The sequence below is a fragment of the Drosophila serrata genome, unplaced genomic scaffold (genome assembly GCF_035046125.1).
Source record: "Drosophila serrata isolate PLE 108 unplaced genomic scaffold, ASM3504612v1 contig_302, whole genome shotgun sequence".
Classification (NCBI taxonomy): domain Eukaryota; kingdom Metazoa; phylum Arthropoda; class Insecta; order Diptera; family Drosophilidae; genus Drosophila; species Drosophila serrata.
In genome coordinates this window covers 2271010-2282104 of record NW_028257200.1, presented here as the reverse complement: position 1 = coordinate 2282104, position 11095 = coordinate 2271010, and the positions used below count along the sequence as shown (strand labels likewise).

Here is an 11095-nt window from a genome sequence, read left to right as displayed (position 1 = left end):
AGTATCAAAAGATACTAGATTTACTGATACTTTTACCAAATACCAAAAGAATTTTCCAACAAACCTTTAATAGGTTCTTGAAAATTTTTGTATACATATCTTTAATTCCTTCCTTATTTTATATATTTTTTCAAATGGAAAATTAAAATTTTCCCAGCATTCATTTTCTTTAAAGTTTATTCAGCAATCCCAAAGATAGAGTAAGCAAAAATATTTAGCTTATTCTTGTTGGCTTTGGTTTGCATGTTGTCTCAGCTTTGCATGTTCCCGCGTTTCCCGGCCAATTCTCTCGTTTTTCACACAAAAGGGAAAGCGCAAGAAAACAACGTCGGAAAAGTCCTTCCCGACTGCTGTTGCTTTTTATCCCTTGCACTTGATTTGTTTTGTTTTTCCTTTATATATATAAAACGTATCTGCCGGATGGGAAGAGCCTTCATCTATGAAACTTGATTAAGTAGTTTCTGCGCGTTTTTATTTGCACAATAAAAGCATTTTGTTTTGCTGTGCAAAAACGGTGTGAAGTGTACTTTTTCGCGGTGGAATTTTTCGCTCGAAACGCATCCTTTTCGCCAAGCTAGACATCCTGGCTGTTGTTATAAGCCGTTGTTTTTTTTATGGCTTTCATGTTGGAATGATAATGTTGTGAGTTCATTGTCAAGACTGGCAACCAAGGCTTAGGTGAAGCGTCAGGACAAACTGTGTGGGGAAAAAGGATAACTAATTCCCAGGTAATTGCTTTATCAGATGTAAAAGTTTATGCGAGGATTTACATAGTTGAAAGTACTTAATTAGCATTATCAGGATGTAAGCCTTTATAAATTAGAGCACTTTATGGAATTATGAAATAATTCTTATAAGATCGAGTTCGCACATCTTTACAGGCCGTTTTGTTAAAGATATGATAATATACATATATACTTATGCTTTCTCTGGTTTTTAACTTTTTTAAAGTATTTTCTAAACAAATATTGATGCATTTTTCGTATTTCTATTAGTATTTCCTAAAAAAGAAACAGAATGTCGGTAGAAGTACCCGCAGACGTTGCTGGCCATTAAAAATGATTATAGAAATGCCTTTGCACACTCCTTCCTCCCACAAAAGTAATTTCACTTTTCGCCGCATATGCTGTCCGTTCGGTGCTGGCCTTTTTGCTTTTATTTTTTGGCAAAACAAACAACATAAATATGGATTTCTCATTAAAATGCCAAAGTTATGCCGGCACGTAGATAGGCTTACTGGGAGTCCTGCAAGTCCTGGGAGAGCTATGCCTGCGCCTGCGCCTTTTGTTTGTTGTGCTCTCCCAATGTCAATGTCGGTCCTCCCTTTGGCATTTCTCTGTTCTCTCTCTTTGGCCAAGTCACGTGCTGCCATTGAAGGAATTTCATTGCCGGCTGGCTCGTAAAGGAGAGCCAAATTATGGAGCAGGCAGCGCGAGCGGGAAGCGGATGAAGCGCCTCTCTTAACACTCAGCCAGGACAATGTGGCGCATTTGTCATGAAACGGATTTCCGGTATTGTCGACGCTGTCTTTGCCACCCCACTGGATACCATGCTCCGCTTTTGACTTTTCCCCCCCTCTCCACTCAGAAAACTTGTTCAATTTTTTATGACATAGCCAAGGAGGAACCAAGCAGAAGCAGTGCTGGCATTTTGACCTTTCTCTGGGTTAAGTGTGTTTTTTCTGGGTTAAAATTGGATATTAAAAAATTTTAAATTACTCATTTAGAGCCTTCAGAACCAAGTTATCTCTGTTTACAAATCAAAACGAATTCTTAAAAATTATTAACAATTTCTTTACTCCCTTTTCGGAACTGTATCTGTAAGGCATCACTGACTGAAAACTAAAGAAAAGCGTGTCTGGTCGCTAAAGTGGCTATTTAGCATTTTAGAGTAGGCGAACATGACCTCAAGGAGTCGAGTCCTTCCCTTGTGTCCTTCTCCGCTGATTCCTTGTGTCTCCTGCCTATGAATTTTGTATTAATTTGCTGCCAATATAGGATGACAAATAAATTGTTGAACTTTTAAATGAATAAAGTGTTGATAGGTTGTACAAAAAATAAGAAATATTTTATTTTCTACATTTTTACATTAGTAAATACATTTTCCTAGAATTTATATGTTTCAAAATATAAATTAGGCTGGTCAATCGTTGCGTTGACCCAAAAATATCTTACTTTGTTTGTATGAAGCACCCATTCTTCAGTTTAAATTCTAGTTGTATTTCAACCATGTCCCTTGAATACCCTCCCTTTGAAAGAAAACAAACCCCCTTGCAAGGCCTACTAAGTAGGTAGAACCTCGTATTCAGGTAGGAAATGGTTGAAAAGTATGCAATAACTTCAGTCAGTTATTTATGCAACCATCAGTTTTATAATTCTCAACCTATTCTAGCAATAACCGAGTGGAGTAGGGAATGATTTGGGGTTGAAAGTTATCTTTGCGCAGCGGCAATATCGTAACCAATGAAGTCCTACTGAGGTGCGATTATTGCTAGTTGAAAACTTTAACCAATACCCCGCCATGAGGACGTGAAAAACCGTCCGCTACGGCAATTTTTGGGAGCCCGAGAGGGCCACTAAATAATACATTTCGATATTTAACACTTGATAAGAGCAAGCTCTCAAGCAAGGCATTAAAATGTGTTTATGGCCGGAACTATGACCCAAATCTTGATGAGTCATTAGAATTTAACGACCAAATAACTATGATAAACACTTTAGTTTGCCTAAGCCTGTTCAGAAGTGCACACAAATGGCTTGAGCCATTAATTTGTGTCGTTTGGATCAAGCGCAGATCCCCTTCCTCCAAAGACTCCACGTCGGCAAAAGGGTTCAAGGGGCATTAGACAAATTAAACTTAATGTTAATTCCCATTTAGCCTACTCCTGCAAATACACTCAGACTGAGCCGTATAACCATCCAGAGCACACCAATTTCTGGCGGGGAATTCCCCAAACGTTCCTGACCAAAAATTACTGCCGCAATTTATGTTTATGTGACTGGAAAGTTTTTCCTTTGGCAAGATTTTTCCCTTTTTATAGTTCAAATGAGACGGGAGGAAACGGCAACGGAAACGGAATCCTTTAACTTCAATATAAATTTACTGCTTGTTAGTTTTTCGTCTGCTTCTGGGGCAACTTCCATTTATTTCGCAGGCTAATTTAGACCCTCAAAAAGGTAGTAAGCCGCAAATTCCCGAAGCGTAACGTTGGTCAAAAGCCAGAGACTGGGCACTGGCAGAGTTTCCTTTTTTTATATAAAACTAGGCAAATGTAATTTCGAATTGAGCCCTGACCCCCGAACATATTTCATTTTTTACGCTTAGCCTACTTTTTGTCAATGCCAGGCATGTAGCACTGATTTGGATTTGGATTTCTTGCCTTTTTTTCGGTCTTCTCAATTTATGCGATTTTTATGCAAAGCAATTCCGCATTGATGAAGATGGTTTTGTTGTAAAGCTCGCCCTTTGAAAGGCCAAGGAAGATAATATTATTCAATTAGAATTTAAAGTAAATGGTTGAACAAAATAAAATATAAAGAAATGTGAAAATCTGAGAGTGTATACTTATATACTTATAACTTTAAGTTGACGGCTAACAACAAAACAGTTGTTGAGAAAGGATAATATGTCTTATTAGAAGATATTCCAGAAAGGCACTTGTTAACTTTTTACACATTTTGTACAATGCTTTTTATGTTTCCTAGTTTCATAACAATATAAAAAGAACAGTAAGCCAGTTTGTAGCAAAATGTCATTTAAGAAATCATCCCCTAAGGCTGGCTACATTGCAATCAAATGTTGTCACTTCGACATTTTTATAATTCCCAACCACTTCTTCCCCTTCGTAAGTGAGGTCCTGATAGCAAATTACAGTAATTATTACTTTATTACTTTACTGGTTTATTAATTGATAAATTTTTTGTTTGTTTTTATATATTTATTTGATTCTTTTTATTCATTCATCCATTCTTTCATTCATTTTCCTCTAAATAATTTTAATTTTACCTTAAATGTATTATACTACGACACTTGTCTTTTCGGAACATGGTGAACTATAATTTTATACGGTTTATATCTACATATCTGCCAATAAATTAACTTTTAAAATTTCGGCAGAAAAACAGGGACAACTAATTTCTACAACATTTTAAGGACTTTAAATTTATTTTCCAAACAAAAAAACTCATATCCATATCCCTGTATTCTTATCGTAAACAAACACTTTCCCCGTAAAATTCAATCGTTGTCAAATCTTCAACATAAAGGGAATTTAATTTGTAATATCCCATATACACTCCGAAAATAATAATGCCAAACTTTATAAATTGGTTGATTTATTTGGTATTATTAACTTAAAGTATATGTCTAAAAACTTTCTTGTGATGTATTATTAAGGGCCTCGATTTGTTTTGCGTATACAAGACTTCTTGACCTGAATGTTGTTAAAACGCTTAATTTATTTTTAAATCAATCGTCTTGTATCCTTATCATAGACAAACACTTTTGACTCCCAGTGAAGGCCAAAAGAAATGTGTCATGTAAAAGTCAATTCGTGTCAAGTCCTCGCCATAAAGGGATTTTATATTTTATACCAATAATACTGGGTTGTAGCATCCGATATACACTCCGAAAATAGATGTTTGGGAGATGTAGGATATGTTCTTCCCAAGCATTAATAGTTGGTTGGTTTATTTGCTATTATTACTTTAAAATACATTATTTTGTACTTTTAAATACTTTCTGGTGATGTAATATCAAAAATTTAAAACTGAATGTTTTCCGAAAATATCACCAAGCAATTTAGTTTTGTTATGTATTTTATAACTCTTTTTGACTTGAATTTTGTCAAGAAGCTTTACTGCCTGGAGAGTATCTCAGGTGTTTTTTTTTAATCAAAGATATCCTTTGCTCGATATATTCAAATTATACAAATATTGACTACAGACATTTAAAAGATCATTTACTGAATTTCTTTGAAAAAGTTGGAACATTTGCAGTGAAAAAGTTGTTCCTCAATCGATTAGAGTTTTTTTCACCTTAAATAACGATTTTTTTCAATTTCTTTCAATGTTCCATGCTATCCTCTTTTTTTTTGTGAGATTCTCTGCGAGGCTTTCTATCAGCGTTTTGCATAAATTTTCACTTTGTTTTATCAAAGTCTGTCCTTAATTCGTTTTCTCCCATTTTTTGTTGTTTTGTTTGTAACTTTGCTTTTGTGCGGCCCTTGTGCCTGAGATTTTTCTATTGAGATAGTATTTTGTTGTCGCTGTTGGCTTGTTTTTAATCCTTTACCCATTGACTGCGACAACGAAGGACCCTTTTTTGTTTGTGTTGGCCTGGTTGCGTCCTGGTTGACTGCATACAAGCCACGCGACGCGACGCGACGCGACTCGACGGACATTTTATAGTTATTGCCCCAAAAATTCCCCAGACGGCTTTGGCCATTTTCTATGCCACTTGGGTTTTATTTTGCTTTCATGAATGTGTAGTAGGTCTGCGCTATGAAAATTGGAGCTCCATTGTTTTATAGTCGCATTTGGGGAGTTATCACATGATGAACAAGCGCGGTAGGGAAAAAATGTTAGAAAATGGAGAGAAAATTGCGAATGATTGCTCATTGGAACCACTTTCAACCATAAGCAAACAAATAAGAAAATTTGCACACATTTTACTTGAGTTTATAAAAAAATATCTACTTTTTCATTAAGCTCATTAAAAGTTAGGCCTTTCATAGTTTTTGTTACTAATTTTACAGAAAGTTAAACCATTAATGATAGTAAAATTCAAAATCCTTCAGAAAATCCACCTTCGAACATATTAAATAAAACCGCTCATTAGTATTACTTACTTTTAAAATGAATAAAATAATCCAGCGTTATATACGGTATTTCCCTAGCCCCTCTTAAATATCCTTTGGGGATGTTTCCCCTTAGCACTTGTGACGTCACCGTTCAACCTGTTTAACCTGTGGCATTCCCTGCAAGCAGAGCAAGGACCTGTCACAAAGGCCCAACAATCCACATAAAGGAGAGAATATCCCAGTCAGGGGAAAAGCCTTCAACTTTCGTCCTTAACTGGTGGTGCATTGAACCAAAGCCGGCATGGAGAGGGATATTTTCGAAGGCTAAGGTCAAATGCAGTCTGCGGGGGAGGTTTAAAGGCGGTGCTTCCAGTGAGCGAGAAATGTCCTTGGGAAATTTCCCTGTTGCTCTGTGTTTTTAGCTTTGGTCCTTTGAAGTCCTGGCAGTGCTTGTTGGTCTGCGGTGGCGCACGCTTCGCCTTCATCGCTTGTCGCACGCGTTCGCGAGAATTTCGTTTTCGTCCTTTTGGCGTTATTTTTTGCTACATTTCGTGAGTGATAGCGCGTGTGATTTAGGGTCGTGGCCAACCAAAACAAAAATATAAATAAATTAAATAGAAAAAACGCCGCATTCCTTACCGCCTCTGGCTAAGGAAAGGGATATCCTATACAGCCAGTGACAAGAAAAAAGTGACGAATTAAAAAAAAAAGATATATATGTGAAATGGCCAACTTATTTGATATTCAAACGACACAACAAGTTCGCGACAAAGACGGCACTTTATGAATAGGAAATAAGCCTTCCCAACCCATCCAGTCCAATTTTTTCCCTTGGAAAGGAATCGCGTTCAAGACATAAATGCCAGAAAAACATTCGCAAAGGATAAGCGAGTCAAAATAATCATAACCGTCGCAACAGGACTACACAAATATTTTTCCAGGGCAAACTGAAATAATAAATCTAAATGTAGGGAAATATTTTGGTTAATTTTTTAGTTTTAATTTTAAAATCATCATCCAAAAAAAGAATAAGGAAATGATTTTAAAATTGCATTTTCAATTAAATTTTGTTTAGGAATAATTTCTAGACAAGCTTGAAATTGAACCCGAAATGCCGGCTTGCTATTTTATCTTTGCATCCGTTTCCGGTTTTAATGTTTATCTTAATGTCAGGACTCCATCTCTCTCTTTCTCTCTGTGTCATGTGTGGATTTTTGAGCTAATGTAGTGCCATTTTAGGCGCCACAATATAATAGATAATAAAATGTAATGTTTTCTTGCTGGCTTAGGCCCCGGAGCGGGAATGTTTCCGTTTTAAGGAAGTCTCCTTACCCATTTGGTGCGTGCCCTCAGCGAATTATTGCGCTTGTGTGCGTAATAAAACTCAGCCTCAGAAAATCTCTTGTACGATGAGACGAAATTGTATCAAAAAACAAGAGATACCATCGTCATGCCTTAAATTAGATTGGATGATGTGCCATAATGAGGATATCAGTGGGTGTGTGGCCATGAGGTTTCAAAGGATATAGAAGCAAATAATATAAATTTGTATGATATTGGAAAGGATTTTCTTTACATTGCAAAAACTTTTTTATGAATATTTATTCAATATCTTTGTTTACACTTCGAATAAATTAAAATGTATATTAACTTGTTTATGTTTTGAAATGTATCAAATTTATAATTTCTGTTGGATTTATTATAATTTTTTTTTTTTTATTTTTTAAAAGTATACAATTAGAAAAGATATTTGAAAATAGCAGGGGAAAGGAACATGTCTAGATCAGTGTTTCTCTCAAGCCTAAATTAAGTCAACAAGGTCCTTTGGCACACAAATATAAATCTGAGAATTCTATATAAATATTAGCTGGATGTTGTCACTGGGGATGTTGATCAAGAATCAAAGCATCAAGGCAAACTACTCCTGTAACGGAGTTCATTATAATTCCTAAAGAAAATTTCTTGATTTTTCTGTAATAATATTCATTTCCTTTCCCAAAAATATATCCCAAGCGTTTGGCATCATATTCCCAGGATTATATTTCGCTGCTTTTATTCTTTCCATGTGTGTTTGCCTTACTTATTATGCGGCAAATGTTGTGAGGCTTCCGCAAGTGGAAGTGTACACAAAAATAAGACGTGTTTATCTAATTTTGGCGTAGCAAAACTTTCCTGGACGTGTTATACCAGAAGTCCTTAGGATATCCTTTAAAGGGATTCCTGGAATAAAATATACATATATTTAGTAGCTTATGAAGTCTTATGTATTAACTATTATTTTGATCGGAATGAATCAGTTGTATTAAACTAGAATTATATCCAAAATATAAAGAACATGGTATGTGTAGGTCGTATAGTTAATTTGGTATAACTTGTTTTTAGACATTTGTTTTCACCAAGTGCCTAAGGTTACAAGATTTCTAAATTCCCCTTCAAACTTTAATAAAAGAAAATACTTTTCCGCATGAAAGTTCAATTGCATTTCCCGCTAATAACTGTTAAAGCCTACCACCCATCGCACACACACACACACACACATCCAACCCACGCACACTCACACAGTCCGACATGAGTTGTGTCTGATACTGAGTTCCTCTCACTTCCGGCGTAACCGGAAGTTCTCAAGCATGTAAGGGAAAAAAGGGCAAACAAATCCAAAATAAACAAAATTGTTGGCCAAAAAAAAGAGAAAAAAGGAATAGGACAAACAAAAAAGAAAAAAAGGAGGAGAAGAAAAAGAAGCTGTGTGTGAAAAAGAAATGCTTGCGAAGCGGAAATTAAGACCCACTCCAATGAAAAGAACAGGCGCTCCCCCCAAAAACAAAGCTGCCAAAAGTTCGTAAACAAACACATGTCCCAACTGTCTGCTCCCGTTTACCCGCCCCCACACCCCACTTATTTTCAACTGTGTGTAAACAATTGCGAACATATCACATTTTAATCCGATGTAGTGGAAAATTGCGTCAAGCGAAACAAGCAGCGGAGAAAATTGTTTTCCTTGCACTGTGTGAAGCGCCGAGAATTGATTGTATGCCATTTTTTGTCCTTAGCGGATTAGTGAAGACACGTAATAAGTTGGAATTGTCTTTTCCGCTTACGTAATTAAAAACCCAACGGCACCTAGCCCCCATCCGCGTGCTATGTTGTTATCCTTGTTAGAAGCTTTCGAGCCATTTATGTTAATGGCTTTCGTGCACCTGGCAAATCCTTACAAATGTCCCCCTTGCCGCCCTAAAATTGAATAGTCCTGCTCCCGTTTGCCGTTGCGTCCGTCTGGTGCTAATTTATGAGCTTGATGCGTGACCATATGGCTGCACATCCGTCGCCAGGAACGCCAGGGACACTGTCCCTATCTCCAGTTTATTTGCTCAATTTATGAAGTTGAAAATATGCTTTGGTGTCCAGGTCAACCGACAATGACTTGGAAAATTGTCGAGGTGAAAGTTAATTCAAATTACTGTGGCTCGCGCTTATAAATATGCAACGATTTTTCGATTCTTATAGGAAAAGAAAGATCCTGTAAGAGACTATATTTATAAGAAGGTGTGGTTATTTTAAGTTAGAACAGGAATTATCATTGAATTTTATTTTATGTACACTTTCTATAAGAAAGATACCAAATAAATATATATTTTTGTTAGCATATTTAATAATTAAAATTAAAAGAGCTTTTAAAGTAATACAATATGTATCAAATATCAACATTGTTGTTAAAAAGCACCCAATATTCGAAAGAGTACCTATTCTAGTACTTTGACAGCAAAAATATGAATACATTTTCCAACTAATTTCGATTCCCATTGAAGCTTATTAATACGCTCTTGATAAATATTTATATTTCATGCTCGGTCTCTCATCATTAAAATTCCGGGAATGTTTACACATTTTTTTTTTTATTCTGTGGCGTAGAAACCAATTTTGGGCTTACAACAAACCAGAAAAATTCTCGTTTTCATTTTCCCCTGTTAGTTTTTAATTTTATACGTTTTCCTTTTGCTTTCCCCCAGCTATAAATTGTCTATTGCTGTCATACTTTTGGGTATTTAATAAATTTTATGACTTTCTTTGGTGGGAAGCAGGGGAGGCGGGTGCTATCTGTTTAAGGTTTGCTTTGCTTTCTTTTTTAATAACATTCGACGTCGTCCCCGCAGTTTTTTCACATTTTCCAGCCTGTTCGCCGTTGTCCGCCTGGGGATATACGGCTGTCTCCAGTCTCCAGTCTCTCGCCTTCTTGCTTTTTACCTACTTCCGCTTCTTCGAATTGCAAATATGGGTATTTATGCCGCCATCTCCCAGCTTCGCGTTGGGAGCTCCTCCCCAAAGTATGCAGCAATCTCTTGTATGAGTTTATTATGTAAGCTTTTGCTTGAAACACACAATTTCCTCGAGCGATTTCCGTATTCCCCACTCGATGGCTCTTATTAAATTGTATGGTCCGCCCTCTCCCAGCTCTCTTTTTATAGTCCCTCTCCAGTGGGATCGTTAAGTAACAAAAATACGATGACTGCTTGCAAATTGCGCTTTAATTGAATTGCACATAGATTTTACTTTATTCTTATTCTTTCTTTTTGTTTCTATCTTCCCCTAAGTTTTCTGTGGTTTTGCCACGCCTTTCGCCCCCAACTTGCGGCATAACTCAAAAGACTTTAGAAGTGCTTCAAACTGTCATAAGCATTGTAGTCGTTCATCCTTTTTTCCACCATTTTTTGGTACACACTTTGCTACTTTACTCTTTACACTAAGTATAAAGGGAATCGGATGGAGAATGCTTACATTTGTTTGCGGGACTATATATACTTTGATATCCTAGCAGGGCATTATAGTTTGAACATTGATTTCATAACAAAAACACACGATATTAATTAGCATCAGCAGGCGACGCAATCTAGCTTTGCTCAATGCTTCAGCGTGGACTCTCATTCAGAATATATATTTTTTGTATAAATAATACGTTTGGAGAATAATAATATTTACTTTACCTTAAGCCTTAAATAATGTTTAATCAGATATTTAAGATTTAAGTTAAAGTACATATTATTAATAATTTATAGTGAACATTTTAGGGCATCTAGGAGTCCTTAATCGCCTTCCCTTTTCTCAGTATAAATGTCTGCATTTTTTGTTTGAATACCATTTTAGGTTTGGCAACAAGAGCAACTGAAAGAAAGAAAGAAAGAAAAAATGAAAGGAAAGCGTGCACTTTCTAAGTGGGTTTTGTGCGAAAAATGGAGGCGGTGGGAAATGTTCGCGGAGGAGGAGGTGGTGGTCAACTTAGCAGCAAATCAAAAGCATTTC

At 36.2% G+C, this 11095-nt stretch overlaps 1 protein-coding gene and 1 non-coding gene across 4 annotated transcripts in view; both read left to right on the top strand.

The window, feature by feature from the left end:
• sick (sickie) overlaps window positions 1–11095 on the top strand; it is a 142974-nt gene that overhangs the window by 784 nt on the left and 131095 nt on the right. The window contains exon 1 of one of the 3 annotated variants that reach the window (XM_086837343.1): window positions 6241–6351. The exons of the other annotated variants lie outside the window; for them this stretch is intronic. The gene's annotated coding sequence lies outside the window, so the exon portion shown is untranslated. Of the gene's footprint in view, window positions 1–6240; window positions 6352–11095 lie in introns of those variants that run through there. 3 annotated transcript variants of the gene reach the window in all.
• Window positions 2434–2573, top strand: LOC147643027 (U4 spliceosomal RNA). The gene has a single exon (XR_015272682.1). It is a non-coding gene; the product is annotated as a U4 spliceosomal RNA (small nuclear RNA).